Here is a 17,130-nt window from a genome sequence, read left to right as displayed (position 1 = left end):
CGTTTCCTGCAAAGGGGGGTAGTAAAGAGTAATTAAAGCAGGTGTCACAATATCAACTTCTTTTGTAATATGCCGCCAAATTTTGAGGAAAATGCCGCCAGGGCCAGAATCACGCCCAACGGATCTTTTAACTTATCCACCGACGCCCCACAAGATTTGGAAGCAGTAACTCTCAGAATTTGACATTTTCGATTATCACCTTTGATGGAGAAGCGTTTTAAAGCTTTTAGCAGGAGATCGTAAAAAACTCAGAAGGAATTTTGTCTCAGATAGAACATTTCGTTGAACATGTTCCATCCATCAGGGATGCTTCGTCAAAAATTAGATCTCTTGGCGAATGACTGGTTGGCGATGAGTCTAAAAGTAATCAAGTCTATTTGAGGAGGCCTAGAGTAATTTTAAATTTATTGACCAATAAAAATATTTCAAAGTTGAAAGCGGGAGAGAGAATTTAAGCATATAAATTTCATCTGTTGACGCCTTATATTGAGTTTTGCTGTTGATATGGAAAAAACTTTGTTCAGAAATGATCGAACAGTATAAAAAGTTCCAACAGTATAAAAGTTAAAAAAATTTCATGTAGACCTTTCATTACGTATTTTTTTCACAAAAAAATGGAGTAAAAAAATTCATTAAGCTCTTGCACAGATTTGCAGGCATACTCTATACAAAAAATTTTTTTGAAAAAGGTAATATTCGAACGATTTTTATTGCAGTCTTGGTATTTCTGAAGGATTTACAACACATTAGACAAAAATTTATATTTTGTTATTAAAAATAGAATATTCAAACTATTTTGATCGCAATCTTAATATTTTTGCAGGATTTACAACATTAATTGAAAACTTCATGCTTATCTATTTTACAACGAAAAAAGGTGATATTCGCACTATTTTGATCGTAATGTTATGCTAGGTTGTTAAAAATGTTCTACAACATCCTTGCAGCATCCCTTAATGAAAAATCTCTTTCGAATCAATAACGAATCAAAACTTGAAGTTCAGTTTTACCCAAAGTCGTTTAAAACTTATTGATGAGAGGTTAAACTAAGAACACCAAAAGACAACAATAAAAAATGAAAACTCGTAAAAGTTGAAATTTTCACAAGTGATGTAGAATTTTTTTAGCAACCTAATACTACTGCAGGATTTACAAAAACTTAATGCTTTTCGTTTTTTTTTTATGAAGAAAAGGTAATAGTCGAAATATTTTATTTGTACCCTTAATGTTTCTGTAAGATTTACAACACATTAGCCAAAAACTTAAATGCTTATCTGTTTGCGCAATGAAGACCAAAACTTAAAATCAACCCATACCAAGTTAATTTTTAAATTGTCAAATATTTAATATTTATCAGTTTATGGAATTGGTATACTTGTTTTTTTTTTACTGAAGTGTCTTTATATATATATATATATTATTTATAAATATATATATATTATTTTTATGCATATAGATTTTTTCTTAATTTTAATAAAATTTTATTTAAAAATGTTACAAATTATTACACAAAATTTTCAATTTGATCTATAAATTTAGAGTTAAATTTCATATTATAAATTCCTGTTTCAGGTGAAGGGTCTTACGATTCCCATAAATAGCTTGAAAATGAGAATTCTTTTCTTTTCATTTAATGTTACTAATTTGTCGATAAAAGAATAAAAAAATTTCCAATTTAACAAATTATTAATTTATTTTACAAATTTCACTTTCACGGGCTTACTTAGTAATAATCCTTTGTTTTTTATTACAATACTATTCTATCAGGTTATATTAGAAAAATCGTCAAAGTAGGGAATACCGAGCAATGGCATTTAACCTTTCAGAAACATCAGTGTTAGGAATAACGGACAACTGTAAATCGAGCATGGATGCTTAATCATAAAAAAACATCGGTATATGAAATACTGTGCCAGTATTAAACGAATGAGAGCGGGCATACACATTCTTGCTTCGTTATTGTCCCGATTAACCTTTTTATTGATATTAATAAGCATTGATTGTTAATAAAAACCTCGTCATTAATAACCCGTATTTCATGCTCTTGCGTTTTCCCTAATCTAACCTAATTCTGGTAGACGAAAAAAAAGAGCACCGGAAAAAGTACTTCATTAATTATGTAAATTTAACGACCGTATCTATTCGGGTGGTTGTCTCCGAAATTAATGTATTAAATAATTATTCCAACTTAATTAGGATTATAATTTAAAGTCTAAGGAAAGGTACCTTCCTCACTTACATTCTATTTAACGAATTGATTAGAACTTTTCAGCAATTCTGAAACTCTTCTAAATTTAACTAATTACACTTATTGAATTGTGATATAATCTTAAAAACAAATTATACTTTTTTCAATTAGTTATTTTTTAAAAATTATATAAAATTAAAATGCTTTATTGTTTTTGCTTATATATTTAGCTCATCAAAGTACTAAACTCTGAGTGACTAAAGTTAATTGATAAACTATTTATAACAATACAATTATACATTATATAATTGTATTTATAATCAAAAATATATAAATTATTAAAAGTTCCGTTCTGCTGTATTTTGCAGCTTATTAAAAATGCAAATTTGTTGCTATCTGCTAAAACTGTTACCAATAGAACAGCAATATTTTTCAAATTAAATTTGATAGCTGGATTAAGGTTCAACTTAATTTGATTTAACTTATTTGATTAGAGTTCAACTTGAACGAAAAAATGGTTCACCATAACGCCCTATTTTTATTGCAACCATGGGGCAAATTTTTATTTTTATTGTATTATGGGGCAAAACACGATATCGTGTATGATATAACAAGCACGATCACGATATAATCATCCGAAAAAATCTGCTAAAATTACCGCACTGCATCTTAAATACATTTCCGGTAAAAATAAACAAATAAAACTATAATTCTGGAAATAAAACCAAAATATACAGTTTTTAAACCATTTATATGGTAACGGTTTCCGTTCATAAAGTAACAGTTTACCGGAAATTCTGATTTTCAAAACTACACACTTCCAATTACCTCACGTTTTGGAAAAATACAGGACAGAATAGTTAATGTATCCGAAAAAAAATTTTTATTCCATGCTCTGAGGTATCATGATAGAAATACCAACTTATATCACATTTACCAAACGTTAGTACACATTATAAAACGATATTTTTTAATTAATTTCAGCAAAATCATTACTAAAGCGCTCCGTAAAAATTACCGTGCTTTTTGTTGTTCCCGTAAAGCTACACTATAAGAAATTTTGGTGCATAGTTGTATAATTTTTAGTGTTGAGATAAACTAAGAGCATTTTTAAATACAAAACTGTTGTCATCATTCTGGCAAAATTAACAAAATAACAATGAGTTATTGCAAATATATTATTAAAAATATGCCTGCTTTTGAAACGAAATGTTTTTACAACGAATCCATAAATTTATTCCAATGCGTATAAAAATGTATGTTGTCAGTAAACAAATAAAAATGAATAATTATGAACTATAACTGTGAAAAATTAAATAAAAAATTTGACTACATACACTGTAAAAATGTTAGATTGCCTCAATACCAAAAATCGCGTGAACTAAACGCCGAAATTTTTTACAGTGCAGAAACGCGGTAAATTTTGCCCTACTCTGGTAGGTTTGACCATACTTTTTTTTTCTCAGTGCATAATAATCTCAGTATTATATCACACAGCACGATATTATTTACAATATAACAATAATAAGCACGATATTATTCGCGATATAACCACACTAAGCCATACCACGATATTATGCTATACAGCACGATATAATGATATGGTTCAGTGTTAAACCAAATTTTTTAAAAGTGTATTTGTAGATTTATTGAAGTAAAAAAAAAACAATGATATTTGCATCATATACTTAGAGAATTTACTAGGAGAATGCAATCGTTATTTTATTTTCATTTCATTTTTTTTTCGTTCGATTGTGTCATATGAATCGTCTTTCATGAAAACGGATTCTGCTTAACAAGAAGTATATGTGTCTGTGTCGGATCCTTTGATTAGAGTTTTTCAATCGAATATTTTCTTTTTTCGGGCACTGTGACACAGTATCTGATAAATCAGCTGTGTTCCTGTTAGTAATATAATCCATGCAATAACACTTGCGTCCTTCGAAAATAATAATCTATGAAATTAAATAGAATTTGAAAAAGAAAGGAACTTACCCTGTAACTAAACTAGATTTTTTTTTTCTTTCTCCGTTTATTGGTATCTAAAATAATAAGAATTAAAATAATTATTTACCAAAATAAAGATTACATTTGGTGTAAGTTTGAAGAAAAATTCATGTTATTATATGAACTACAGTTAAATACATTACAGGAGTTTTACTGTATGGTAATAACAATTCTGGTAAAAAAAATAACAACTCTGGTTTATAAAAGAAAAATATACTATATTTAAATCATTCAATTGGTATAATATTTCTATTCATATGATAATGAATTATTGAAAGTTCTGGTTTTCAAAATTATTTCTAAGTGAATATAATGATTTACCATAAAAATTATGACAACCATCCTTGAATACTTAGTTATTATTATATGATAATTTGTAAATACACTTTTTTTTACAGCTTGCGAACATATTTTTGCAACTTGTAACTAATACATAATCTTTAATTTGATTTTTAATGTGCTCCATTTTTTAGGGTGACGTTTTATATTATTTTTATACCTAGATATACGAAAAAAATCAATACTACTTAAAAAAAGTAATGAAAAGCAATAATAAATTGTCCAAAATCTGTAGTCGTTTGCTGTCTTCAAGCTAGTTTTTTTATTATTGTTTTTTTTAATGACATTTTCAGTTTTCTTTTTCTTTTTTGTCGAAATGTACAAATTTAAAACTTTATGTATAACAGGAAGGTCGCGTAATTGCAGCGACAAACTTCTAAAGGAGTTAAGGCACATCATCAGGATTAAAATTGTATAGGAACTCACACCCGGAAATATCGTCACAAGCAGCTGAGGGACGCTTCTCTATTATGAAGTGTTTTTTCGTGGGCATCTAAGCAGGTCAAAATAGAGAAGCATCCCTAGCGGCGTACGATGACATTTCTGAGCATCTATGCGACCACCTGTTTTTATAACGTTTTTAAACTTGTACATTGCGACCAAAAATAGACTAAAAACATCATTTTAAAAAAATCTGTAGCTCTAGGAGAGAAACTAATTTTGAAATTCGAAATCCCTACGCCCGATTTAGTCAAGATCAAGTAGTATAAATGCAACAAAAAAATTCTTTCTCCAGTATTATTCCTTGACTTCGATCCTTTTAATCTATAAAAAATCTCTGTTGGCGATTTTTAAAATTTTGACGATTTTTAAACGGTTTGGCGATTTTTAAATGATTTTAATGACCTTTAAAATATTTAAGTTATTTGTCCGTTCTAAAAACCATATAATTCTTTACGACAAGACGGTATTCATGGCTTAAAATTATTGCTTTGATTCAAGTGTAAGACACTTAAGCTGCAGCTGTTTTATCTTCTTAGTGAAAGAGCTTTTCAATTAAATTGTTTCGGGTCATGTATTGATTTATTACAAAATTATCATTTATTATATAAAACTGCAGATTCTGTAATGTTAATATGCAATTCGTGTTAATAGAAAAATTTCGCAGTTCAAGGCTTAAAAACCAAAAAATTTGGAGCCTCAACTGTTATTCATCCTCATGACGAAATTACTTATTCGACAATTCGCGTTGAAAAAAGAATGATATAAAATTTTGTGAGGTGCTTTAAGGCTATAAAATCAATGCGCCGGCCACTCGTATATGCATTTGCCTTTATAACAATGCTCAGAATTTTCGAATTATCGTTTATAGCCCTTTCCATCCTCATTTTTTTCTTCTATTTACTGCTCACTTGCGTATCGTAAAGTTCACTAATCCATGAATCGCATTCTATCGCCACGGATCAGGACAATATCGCGGCCGAATTCTGGTATCTGAACAAAAACGATAGGATTACTTTTTATTCCCCAAAAAGTGTTCCGACACCGAGGTGGGTGTAATAACAGTTATCAGCTCTCGTGCCTTTCCAAAATGCATCGCACCTTCCCCATATTTTTTTTATGAATCGTAAAAGTTTTTTAATGACAATAAAAAAGAATTATTCTTCGGTCTGGAAAGTGAGTGTCCAGAGATTTAACGCTCTGAAATAAATTTCTGTAGATGAATTTGATATAATTTCATTTCACCTGCGTCGTGTCATAAAATTAAAGCTGTTCTCCCATCTCGTGTAAGGCTGTTCTGTGAAGGTTCTGTTGTCGTGAATGATGTCCTGTTTTTATAACCAGTGAGTAGTAACAGTTACTCACGTCTGTTACGTTAAGCTCTGTTTATCTTTAACCAGCAACTTCTATGCTAATTATGAAAACGGCGTAAAATACCAATATGAAGAGAAGCCTTTGTGAAAATGAAAAGTGTTTATGGCCTGATTCATAAAATTAAAGCTGTTGTCCCATCAAGTTTAAAGCTGTTCTGTGAAAGCTTAGTTCTTATGAAATAACGTCTTTTAGCAAATGCTGAGCTATTTTTATAACCTGTGAATCGTAACAGTTATCCATGACTGATAGGTTATATTTAGTTTATCTTTAATCAGCACCTCCTATTCTAACAATATAAAAAAGCGTAAAACGCTAATTTAACGAAAACCTGAGTTTTATGAAAATGAAAAGCGTTTGTGATCTGATTCTTTAATATCTGAAATGCGTGAGATTCAGGGATTTAACATTCCAAAATAAATTTCTGTCGATGAGTTGTTATACTTTCACGCATTCCACCTTTGCAATAAGCATGGTGTCATAAAATTAAAGTTGTTGTTTCACTACTTTTAAAGTTCCTCTGTGAAGGTTTTGTTTATAAAATAACGTTTATAATAAATAAATAACGTTTAAAATAACGTGAACATATAAAATAACGTTTGTTGGAGAATACCGAGCCACTTTTTGCTACTTTTAAAACGTATGAGTTTGTAACAGTTATTCTGGATTGCTAGGTTGTGGTTGTACCTTTACCAGCTTTCTTTATGATAATAAAGAAAAAGTGAAAAATTTCAACATGCAAAAAAGTCACAGCTATGCAGAAAGTTAAAATCTCCACTACAAGAAGCGAATCAAAGTGATAGAAAGTAGATTTTGGTAGTTTTCACGAGCAATAAAATTCCAAGGGGAACTCATTTAACGGAAAACAAACGAGGTAGAATTTTAGCTTTGAAAGAAATGGACTGAAGATTCAAGAAAATTAGATTGAAGAAAAATATGAAGATTCAAGGCAATCGTGAATAGTTACTTCAGGAATCTTGAAAGTTATGGCAGTACACAGCGTATTGAAAGACAAAAAAAATTTAATCCAGACAAGAAAGACCAATCTGGAAGCTTGCTTGTTACAATAAGATGCCATCTGCACAAATTAATAGTGAAATGCAGTTACCATGTAACAGCCGCACGTTTAAAAATTATTTAAGTAATAATCCGAACATTCAATTCAAAAATATTAAAGGAAAATCTCCACTAAATTATACAAAGATGCCCGTTTAGCATTTGCAAAGAAACCTCTTAAGAAAAGAACGCATTATCTTTTCTGTTGTAAAGAAGTTTAATTTGGATCAGATGGATGTCGATATTTTTGCTGTGACTTAAGAACTGAACCACACTTATTTTAGAAATGTCAATTTGGTCAATTTGGTCCGTTATGGTTTAGGCCACTTTTACAGATGGGAGTATGACTCTAATTATATTATTAAAAATTAAAATGAATTCAATTATGTATCAGAATATATTGGGAGATAATTTATTGCCTGTTGCTCCTGTTATAGCATCCGGAGACTGGACCTTCCAACAGAACAATGCTGCAGTTTATACTTCACATTCAACTAAATCCTGGATGAGAGTAAATGAGGTTAAATCCCTTGAGTGGCCATCTCGTATCCCAGATCTGAATCAGGTAGAAAATCTTTGAGGCACCTAACCTAAGAGACGTTTATAGATCTGGTAGACAATTCAAGAGTGATGCGGATCTGATTGATGCAATCAAGATGTATTGGAACAATATTGATACCAGCATTTTACGAACTCGATCTGGGTCCATGAATGCGAGATTGATGAATATAATCAAAAACAGAAGATCTCACATTGATTACTGATGCAATAATTGTACAGACTTAATACTTTTTCCAACTTTTGTCGTGTTGAAATCTTATTATGATACATAGAGTTATGTATAATGTATTTTGCTATTAATTTCATATTGCTTTGATATTATTTTGATATATTATAAAATAAAACCATATTAGTCCTTCCTTCTTAAGTTTTATTACCTTCTTCAGTGACTTTATATTGTTTTCCAGCACTGTAGTTAATATTCCAACATAGTTATTCCTTTTGTTCGGTTGTCTTAACTAATAATTTAAGTAGTGCAAAAAAATTTTTTGATGTTAAGTTTTTACTTAGATTCATTTTGTTAGGTTATCTTTAACATAAGTTGCATTAATGCGTTAGGGTTTAATAGTTAATAATACATTAAATATTTATTTAGAATAATTTTGTATTTTTATAGAAATAAAAACTTAGTTACTAAGTAATTATTTAGATTTATTTTTAATCCTTTTTATTTGCAGATAATTTAAACATAAAGGGTGCTATGATGCCGCGTATTGTTATACCAATTATTGCAGACATATATTTGTCTTTTATAAGCAATTAAACGATAATCAAGTTATGGCTCGAGAGGTGAGTGAGGAAGTAGTACAGCACGTAATGGTGGATTTGGATCAGTTTTCTATGTTGTCTTATGACAGAGATGGAAATAATTTTAATACTTCTGCTGACCATAACTAGGCGGTGAAAATATTTGGGATATTATATTGTTAAAAACTAATTAAGGTGTTTAGAATAAGAATTAGAGGAGTGGTTGAAAAGAATATTTAAATACAGCTATACTGAACCGCGATGACTCAGGGGATATGGCTTTCGCCTTCCAATGCGGCGAAGCGGGTTCGAATCCCAGTCGATACGAATTCTGCATCAGGTTTGCACCGACCACAATGCTGACGAGAAATATCCTCAGTGGTAGACGGATCATGAGTTAGAGTCCCCTTGCCGTCAGGCTAACCGTGGGAGGTTCTCGTGATCTCCCTCTCCGTGTAACGCAAATGCGGGTTAGCTAAATCAAAAAGTCCTCCACGAAGGCAAATTTCTCCCAATACTCGATACAGGAGCTCCCTTGTCTTCTGGATTGGGTTCAAAATTACAAGACTTTCGTTCTTTCCTTCCAGACGCGGATACGTACCTAGGTCAGTAAAACCCTCACCCGTATAATCCGCGTCCGGCCTCTATTTTAGCCAACCTCGACCCCGTGCTTGATCAATTATTTAAAAATAAATTACAAGGCTACGGAGTTGAACATTAGTAGTCGTAAACCCATAAAATTGGGTCGGCTGTTCAGCGACTGTTATAGAAAAAAATACAGCTGTGCAGGCCGGGATAGTCTGGTTGGTAGGGCACTGGGCCCATGTCCAAGAGTTCGTGGGTTCGATCCCAGCCGACCAAAGACTCCCCGTGTAGCAAATGGTGACTGATGCACGTTAAATCAGTCGAGTCGCAAAGTCCTCCATGTTCCCATAACAAATCAATACCTCTGGGGGTACTGAACCAGAAGTTTCCTTCTCTACTGAATTGGTTCAAAATTGCAAGGCTACGGAGTTGAACATTAGTAGTCGTAAACCCTAAAAATTGGATCAGCTGTTCAATGACGGTTATAAAATAAAATAAAATAAAATACCACTGTGCTGGGTATTCGGTATGGTTACCATTAGATTTTAAATGTTGTGCACGATAATTTTGTAAGGTGACCAACCTGGTCACCTAAGTAGGCTAGTACATATATTAAAAGTTACTCCAACGGCTTATAAAAGCTAGAAAAAAACTGAGATTTATTCATTATATTAATACATTTCATGTAGGAGGGAAAATCATGCCGAATTGACTATTTTCGAAAAGTTTAATGTTTTTTAAAAAAATAGTTTAGCCATTTGTCTGTTTTTAAGCCGGTACAATTCTTCGTAGCAAGATAATAAGTTCAAGATAATAGTAGCAAGATAATAAGTTCAAGATAATAGTAGCAAGATAATAGTTCAAAATTATATTTTTTATTCGGTAGTCTCACACGTTTGCGCTACCAAATTAAATCATATTTTTACCCAGAAATTTTCGTACATAAGGGCTGAAATCATCGCCTGTAAATTTTTGAATCGCCCTCTATAACAAAATATAATGAAAGTATAATATTTTTGGCGAGATATAATGTACAATGAGTAAAGATTGAATTAATAAACTTGAATAATAAATCCTTTCCAAGAAAACAATTTAAAAACCTCTGGCTGCTAAAGTATACTCAAAACTTTTCTAAGTCACGCAATAGGCTATCAGATTCACATCAGGAAAGTTGTCTTTATGATCCGTTGTTTTCTCCATTAAGCACGAATTCTTTTCCGTGATCAAACGGATGCCTTTTGAGACAAAACCAGAAGCTGGGGTTGAGGTGTTTTTTTCCTTTCCTTTCCAAACATGATTAAGTTGCCCACATCACGAACGAGATAGAAATTTGACGTTTAAGCCCTTGTCACTTACTTTATTTCAAACTAGATGATTGATTACATGAAAAGTTTGAAGGAAGCTGGGAAATTTTAATTGCGAAATAAACAGTGGCAACAAGTTAAGACGAATCATTTTTAGGTGGGATTTTGACTTTTTACTTATTCATTCGAATTCATTTAGTTTTAGGAAATTCTTTTCTTTTAAAAAAGAAGGAACTAAACAACTGGTCAAATGCTGTTAATATACATGTGAACCCCATTACGCTTTATTAAATAATTAAAGAATGTTAGTTATCAGGTGAAGATAAATGAAAGAGCTTAGTCAAACATTTACATATTAGAACCACTGATCTCTACTACTTGATTGCTGATTCAATGTTTCAAGCTGAAAGCTTTCTTTAGAAGAGAGCAAGGGTGAGAGAAAGCATAAAGGTTAGCCAAAATTCGAGCACTATCGCGTCTTCAAATGACTGTTTACTCCCTCAATTCTTGGGGAGAAGGTAAAAAAATAGAAGTAAAAATTTACTTCTTGTAAAAATGAACTATAATTACTTTTAACCGTGTTAACCCTAAGAGACTTTGTTAAAGTGGCCCTGGGTTGGCGACAAATTTCAATTGCAGAATTTTGCTGAAACTCAGTTTTTGGTTGCCATGATATTCTTTTTTTTTCTGTCTCTGCTTTTAATGACATCGGCATCGGGTTACCACAATTTCTATTTACCGTTATGTGATTTACCGTTATGTGCCCGGTGGCTGGGTGGTAGCGCTTCGCGCTGTCGTGCCACAGGTCCCTGATTCGATCCTCGGGCCAGCAATGTTGCTTCAGCCTTTCATTCCTTCAGTGGGTCGATAAATGAGTACCAAGCATGCGTTCGGCTTACCACCTGACCGGAACATCTGCTCCTGCACCCCAGAGCCCAAGGTCAAGAAAACTGAGATGGGCACAGTAGGCCTTGGCCCTCTATGAGCTGTCGCACCACTGAGTTTAGTTTAGTTTACTTAAGTGATTGGTTCTTGTTTTATTTTTATATGTATATACATAGGCATGTTTTCAATTCACCAAACATCAGAGGGGCAGAAACTTAATTAAAAGAATCGCATAAAAACCGATTCTTGCTTTTTTTAATTAAAATGATACGACGATTTCAAAATAATTTTTTTTAGAGTGTGATCGTGCTCATCCAAACTAATGCTAAAGGTAGGATCTGAGCCTAGCCTTGGTGTGAGTTAGAGAATTCGGTGGCCTACATCAACAATCTAGTTTCCTATAGAAATCAATGGTTAGAACATGTTAAATTAAGAACTCGGTAGGCCTCCCTTCTACCATTCAGGATCAACAATCATACCATATTAACAAACAACTTATATCAGCAATATAGTTACACATAGAGAAAAATGGTAAGAACATGATAAATTAAGAATTCGGAAGACTTCACCTCTACCATACAGAATTAGGCTTATATCAACAATCTAGTTACCTATAGAGATCAATGGTGAGAACATGTTAAATCAAATTTTCAAACTGGTAAATTTTTAGGTTTAAAAACATATTACGGTCAGCAGTTAGCAGCAATCATAGAACATTAATTTATTTTGCGACAGTCTTGTAATAATACTGTCTTTGAAGACAACCATGTTCGTAAACATCTTCTAATGTTTCTACATTGTTAGAAAGTTGGGAATTTTCTTGAACCATAACATTGTTTAAATTTGCATGCAACCTTAATATGATGTTAAGTTAAACCATATTATAGTAATTCTTAAACTTTAAAATACGGTGCTATGGTTCTTCTTAAACGAAAATAGCAAATTTGCACCATATTAAAGTTCAGGGTACCAATATCATAGGACTTCTTGAATGATTAAACAATGAAAAAAAATCATTTTAAACTAATGATTTTATTTTATACTTTTTAAAAGAATTGGGCAAAAACTCTAGAATTTTTATTTAATAAAAATCCATCAATTTCCCTCTCAGCCTAAACTAATGACACACGCAAACATAGTTTTTATGAAAAATAACTCAGCACACAATGAAAAAAAATTATTCCAACCTTAATACGATAATGCCTGCAGCAGACTTAATTTGTTGCCGAGATGAACCATTTTATAATGCTTCTTTAACATTATAATACTGTACTATGGATCATCTGAAAGGAAAACATGGTTCAATTTTCCACTTCATTAGGGCTGTAGTAATTTTGCACCACATTATGTTCATGGGACTTCTTTAATGATTAAGAAATAATACAAAAATAATTTTAGACGAATCAATGGTTTTATACTTTCTGAAAGAATTGTGGAAAAACTTTAGACTTTTTATTTAATAAAAATCTATCAACTTCCATCTGTCATTCAATCTTAACTAATGATATATCTCAACATGGTTTTATTGCAAAACAACTCCGCACACACACGCAGACAAAATCTGCTCAGATTGAAGGATGTAGGAAAAATTGTATATTTTTTTTCTCTGATTATCAACACAAAATGACCTGATTCGGCATCGTGACACGCGGATTTAGACGAGGTGAGGTTGACGAAATATTGACATTTGACGTTTTTACCCACCCTGCATGATAAGAATTGTCCTTTAAAGCAACAAGAAACGTGAACAGGAGACAGCTGGACAATTACCGCACTATAAACTTCTGGACAAATAAAATAAATCTTCGTTTTGTGTTGTATATCCGTTTATTTTTGGCATGAAAGAGGCCTTATTGGTGGTACATAAACTGGTGACATAACCAAGTTTATAACTTTTGGTTTAAGTTCTCATATGAAGTTACTTTTTGATGCAAATAAATATTTTATTGCAAAAACACGAATGTAATTGCACTTTTATGAATTGATATCGGCTATGTATTGAATGTTTGCGAAACAAATATGTGTTTGCAAATAATAAACTTTTGCAATTAAGTTTATAGTTCAATAAGATACAAAATAATTCGCTTTTTTTATAATATATCGTGTGTACTAAAACGAGATAATTGAAATTCACGGGGGAAGAGCGGTTTATTCCTATGACGCAAAATTTTTATTAAGCATATTTGTGTTACTTTTTTGTTATTATTTTGGATTAATTTTGATACTTGAAAAAAAAATTTCTTAGAAAATGTAATTATTATCGCTTAGATTTGCAAAATTTAAAATTTTTTTTTAATCATTTTTATTTTATTTTTACTTATAAGCTTGAGATGGGGGTATATCTTTGGGATATATCCAAACGGATAGGGTATATCTTTGGGCTACGGAGACTAAAGTGAAAAATAACACGAATAAAACACAAAGCAAATAGACGACCTGTCCACACCTGTACTTGATTTGAACTTTATTCTCTTCATTTTTAGATGGATATTATTTACACTGTTCAGCAGTTGTTTAAAAATACATAAAATACAAAGTCGCTACCCATGCAAAGTAAAAGACATTTTTAAAAAATAAATAACATTCCAGTACGATGCTCCAGTCAGCATTTTTTAGAGATTGATATAGAATTATACTTCTACGTAGTTTAGATTTTGGAAAAATATCAAAAAAAAAGCCTAAGACTTTTTTACAGCAAAAAAGAAAAAGAACTTTTTCGGCCAGACACAAAACTTTTTGTCAGATTACTCAAAACTAGAAGTAGCTTTTGAAAAAATCTTAAAGCACAAAAACTTACTGTATGAAATTGCTTACTATTTACAATTGATAACAGTTTAGTTTCATTGATTTCGATGATTGAGTAAAAACTCACGCAAGTTCTAAAATTCATCTAGCTCTATTTTTCCCTTCTAAGTAAAGTCTTTATATTCCCTCCTTTTTTTCAAAAAAAAAAGAAGAAGAAGAAAAAAAGATATACTACTCGTAAAATATGATACTCTATTATCAAAAGTTTATTAAAAATAAGAACAAACAAAAATTTAACTGTAAGAAATTAATTATCTCTCCATTCTTGTTTCAAAAGCTATGCTATAAAATGATACTCTATTATCAAAAGTTTTTTTTAAAACTAAGAACAAAAAACAAAAATTTAACTATAAGAAACTAATTATCTCTCCATTCTCTTTTTTAAAGATGTGCTATAAAATGGTACTCTATTATCAAAAGTTTTTTTTAAAACTGAGAACAAAAAACAAAAATTTAACTATAGGAAACTAATTATCTCTCCATTCTCTTTTTTAAAGATGTGCTGTAAAATGATACTCTATTATCAAAAGTTTTTTTAAAACTAGGAACAAAAATTTAACTATAGGAAACTAATTATCTCTCCATTCTCTTTTTTAAAGATGTGCTATAAAATAGTACTCTATTATCAAAAGTTTTTTTTTAAACTGAGAACAAAAAACAAAAATTTAACTGTAGGAAACTAATTATCTCTCCATTCTCTTTTTTTAAAGATGTGCTGTAAAATGATACTCTATTATCAAAAGTTTTTTTAAAACTAAGAACAAAAAACAAAAATTTAACTATAGGAAACTAATTATTTCTCCATTCTCTTTTTTAAAGATGTGCTGTAAAATGATACTCTATTATCAAAAGTTTTTTTAAAACTAAGAACAAGAAAAATATATAACTGCAAGAAACTAATTATCTCTCCATTCTCCTTTTTAAAGATATGCTATAAAAGGATCCTCTATTATCAAAAGTTTTTTTTAAAAATAAGAACAAAAAACAAAAATTTAACTATAAGAAACTAATTATCTCTCCATTGTCTTCTTTAAAGATATGCTATAAAATGATGCACTATTATCAAAAGTTAATTAAGGAAAAAAAAACATCCAAAAAAGAAAAATTAAAACTTTGTACTAAAATCTGTCAATCAAATTCTGTTGATCATGTCTGTAATCAAAATGCAATAATAATAATAATTCGCTTTTTCGAAAAAATTTTAACAAATCTGTTAAATATATATAGTTATCTTACAAAATACATACAATAATTATCCCTAATAAACTGAGATTTTAAATTAACGAAGCAAAATAAAATAAAGTTCTTGAAAACTTTATTTTAGGAAATATCTTTAATTTTCAAGCATTTTAATTTTTAAAAAAACTGAATTTCTTTTTAAATTAAATGAAAGTCTTTGCTTTTAAACAATTTCAGTTTCTCAGTTCATCCGTATGAATCAAAACTTAATATAATTAATTTAATCTAGATTGATTTGAAAGGGAGAATTTTTAGTCTTTAGATGCAAAAGAAATGTTTCAAAGAGTGAGCAGTTACTTGAAATTCATGAAATTGAAAGCAGATGAATAAAATTAAATATTTGCTGATGCAAAATATGGATTATAAGTGACCTTACATGTTAATTGCATGGCTTACGTGACTTGGCGAACGACCACTAGATGAACTTGAAATTCTCGGAATTCTTCCTGAGAAAAAGAAATTTAGAAATACTATAAAAAGTTCCGTTCGCAAAGGTATCAGGATTGAGAATTAAATTCATTTTTAAATTTTTATAACAAAAAATTTAGACTTAGTTCTTGGTGTCGGTAAAAATGATACAGAAATGCTCAACTCCGTCATACAAAATGTTAATGTTTTTGTTATTTCAATTTGAAAAGTATCAATATTTCAGAAAGTAGTAGCATTTTTTTCATAATACTAAAAATTTATGTACTGCCGCTATCATAAATAGGTTATTAATATGAATATAAATTATCAAGACATCCATTTCAAATTCATATTTTCAATTCACTTTCAACGAATTTAAGTTTAAAAAACATATATTGTTATTACTAATCAATAAATGATATCTTTTAAATTGACTTGCATGAATTGCGAAGGGCAAGCGGCCAAAACAAAATAATACAATTCACAGACATTTAATTCGACATTTTTTATTTATTTATTTATTTATTTATTTGTAATGTAAAGGAAGGTGGTTGACGTCATTGTGTCATCCCCTTCATTGTTTATTATTATTGACAGCAGATATTCTCTCTATTCATTGTTCCTTAATTAATTCATGTTCCAGCAAAGTTTCTGTACAAGAAAATACATTTTTTTTATTTTAATTTTTCAATGTAAACAAATTAAGGATATCAGTGAGACACTATAGTAATGTAATTTTACCTGATAACATTTAAAACTAAGTTTAATAAGCGTTATTTAGCTACATTTAAAATGGTTGTGTACCTTATAATAACCGAATTGACAGATATATTACACAGTAACAGCTCGTCGCTTTCAATGAGTCTCAGTGGTTCAGAGGATAGAGCGTTTATCTCCCAATGAGGTGACCAAAGTTCGAATCCCAACGGTGGCTGGTTAATAATAATGATGTAAGAAGATATATTTCTTACGATTCAAATGTTTTTGATTATTATTAAATAAAATAACAAAGGTTAACAATTACTTGTATGAAAAAATGTTTCGATTCGTTAAAATAGTTTTCACAATGTAGCAAAATAAGCACACAAAAAAGAAAGAAATAACCATTAAAAGGAAAATTAAAATCACCTTTAAATCACTCTCCTGATCAAACTATTGGGAGCATATTTCTCAGAATATGGCTTCTGCCTACTA

The 17,130-nt window shown here is 30.4% G+C and overlaps 1 protein-coding gene across 3 annotated transcripts in view; it reads right to left on the bottom strand.

Moving 5' to 3' along the window:
• LOC107447180 (protein Wnt-5b-like) overlaps positions 1-17,130 on the bottom strand; it is a 415,322-nt gene that overhangs the window by 112,041 nt on the left and 286,151 nt on the right. For all 3 annotated transcript variants that reach the window (XM_087168936.1, XM_071180546.2, XM_087168938.1), the window contains one exon: positions 4,184-4,230. The gene's annotated coding sequence lies outside the window, so the exon portion shown is untranslated. The remainder of the gene's footprint in view (positions 1-4,183; positions 4,231-17,130) is intronic.

Source organism: Parasteatoda tepidariorum, chromosome 8, assembly GCF_982258835.1.
Source record: "Parasteatoda tepidariorum strain Cologne lab strain chromosome 8, Ptep-v5.0, whole genome shotgun sequence".
Lineage (NCBI taxonomy): Eukaryota > Metazoa > Arthropoda > Arachnida > Araneae > Theridiidae > Parasteatoda > Parasteatoda tepidariorum.
This window is presented reverse-complemented; position numbering and strand designations above follow the sequence as displayed.